Source organism: Bremia lactucae, linkage group LG5, assembly GCF_004359215.1.
Source record: "Bremia lactucae strain SF5 linkage group LG5, whole genome shotgun sequence".
Lineage (NCBI taxonomy): Eukaryota > Oomycota > Peronosporomycetes > Peronosporales > Peronosporaceae > Bremia > Bremia lactucae.
This window is the reverse complement of record NC_090614.1, coordinates 4538007-4540482: the sequence shown is the minus strand read 5'-3', so window position 1 is coordinate 4540482 and position 2476 is coordinate 4538007.

The window sequence follows — 2476 nt, the reverse complement described above, 5'->3', positions numbered from 1 at the left end:
TTGAACTCCTGTGACCTCGCCGTCATCTGCCACAGACTTTCGGCTCTGTGCAGGACTTTGGACACATGACTACTCGTCATTGCCTTTTTCACAACCCCAGTCTCCACGATATCGTTAGGATTTGGTGACGTTTCACATCCCGTCACGCACCCTCAACTGTGTTTGTCACAACATCAGTTGCATATGTCTCTCGCAGGAGCACATCCTTTCCGGTGTCCTATAGTAAGCAACTGTACGTGTACGCCAGTATACCCATGGTTAATGTTTTGCCGACCATGGAATGCCTAGGATGAGGTCATACGGACTCTTCATACCTAGCACTGTGAGCTTCTCTTTGCAAGAGAAGTCTCTAAAGCTGAAGGCGAGTTCTACTTGAACTCCCTCAGACTTACGAGCGCGCCGTTCGCTAAACGAACGGTCGCCTGTTCTCGCTTGCCATCCTGGCAAAGCGACTCAATCGTCGGCGATCTTTTACATAGATCCGCGAGTTTTACAAGATTTTGTGATGCACCCGAATCCACTAGGAGTGTGATCACCTAATTATAACCTCGTACTTGAGCGCTATAGACCAGCAGGGTTGGAGACCGAAATTTCGGTTCCTCAGGGAATATTCTTACCGTTTTTTTTACAGCTTTGAACTTAGGGGTAGGTTCAAAGTCCGCGACAGTAGGGCATCCCGCCCCTACTGCGCTCCTGCATTTATTGACCCCTCAGTGGTCGATGTAGAACTCATGCGTCTCGCACGCTAGTTCTTGCCATCGCACATTGGAAAGGGAGTCCTCTTACTTGGTATCTTTGCCCCAGCAGGGACCCTGGCACAGCAGCAAGCTATCGTATGGCCACGTTTGCCGCATTTAAAGCATACTACATCTTCATTGCCCAACTCCACGGGAGAGGCATCTGTCCTCAGGGCCGACAGCTGTAAATCTAGCTGTCGCAGAGGCACTGTTGTAGGGTTGTTCCTTAGCTAAGGCAATTTGGATTGGCTCTTCCATTGTCGACGGCACCTTTTTAAAAAGGGTTATTCCGTTGATAAACGTGGGCACCTTAAAGTGCTTCGAAATCGGACCTATGGTAATGGACGCCGACAGCGAGCGCACCTCCCGCACATACTCTTGCAGTTATCGCTTCGCCTGTCGCGCTCCAAAGAAGTGCGCCTTAAGCAATACCTCTTTTTTGGCGGCAGGTACATGGCGCGATTCTTTGTCTTAAATATCGCTCATGAAGGGAACGCTTTTAAGTCCACCATAAGCGCCGAGTAAGCCCACGCTGAGGCCTTACAGTTCAGGTGCGACATTGCGTTCGACACCATCCGGTTGTCGTCCTCGATGAGCTGCGCCACAACGCATTGCTCCACGGCTAAAAGCCAGTGAACAATTGTGTGCGCTGCAGTTCCATCGACCTTGGGCGGGTCCATCCGAATTGGCCTCGGCTGATGCGGCCGGACAGAGAGCATCTCAACAGTCCTGTTCAGAGCCTCGCTCCGAGCCTGCTCACGCCTCAGCTCATCCTGAGTCTGAGTGACGGATTCCACCGCAGCATGGCTCTGTGCCTCGGACGCGACTTTCCGCTGTCCGAGCACGAGTGCCTCAAACTGCTCCAACTGGGCAGCATGTTGCTCATGAGTACTGTCCAAGAGCCTGGTCAGGGCTTGTTCACCAAGTCTCTGCGCCAAGTGCCTTGCCACCTCGTGATGATGTTCGGAGAGGTGGGTGCAATGACCCTTATCAATATTGAGGCTCATCCTCACGTACACACGCAGAGATGCGGGTCGTGGAAAGGATTTCAAGTGCTACCAAATGTAGGCGGGCACGTCTTAATGCGACCACGCTCTCTTTAAGAACTCACCCTACCTTTTTAAATCAATCGTAAGATGTCATCTCTGTAGATAACACTAATATGTATTTCGAGTGTATCGTTCTAGATACCTCGCGTAACGGATGACGCTAGGCGTCATCCCTCTTAATGTCAATGCACCTATGTGTATCACATACACAAGGGTGGGTCACAATGTAAACAAACCCAAGTGGTAGGTCTAATTACTTCAATTGAGTAAATGACCATCCCCCCAAGTACACAAAGTGTACTTAACGGGGACTGTGTAACATTAGAACAACTTTAGCCCATTACACTTGTGGTAGGCGCCGACCTCATCCAACGAACTATAAGCCTTAATTTAAATGACGCCACGGGAACGTTAATTCTGCGCACTTGTGAACTAGAATTAGTTTTCACACTGATTTATATTTATTCGCATTAAATATATCACCTATTTTAACCAATCATCATTGCCATCTGTGTAGATATAAACTTTAATGAATTGCGAGCGTATTATTTTAAATACATCGTATCTTTGATGACGCTAGGCATCAATCCTCCTAATGTGAATGCACCCATGTGCATCACATACACAAGGGTGGGTCACAATGTGAGCCACACGCAAGTGGTGGGTCCAATTACTCAACTTAATTAAGTA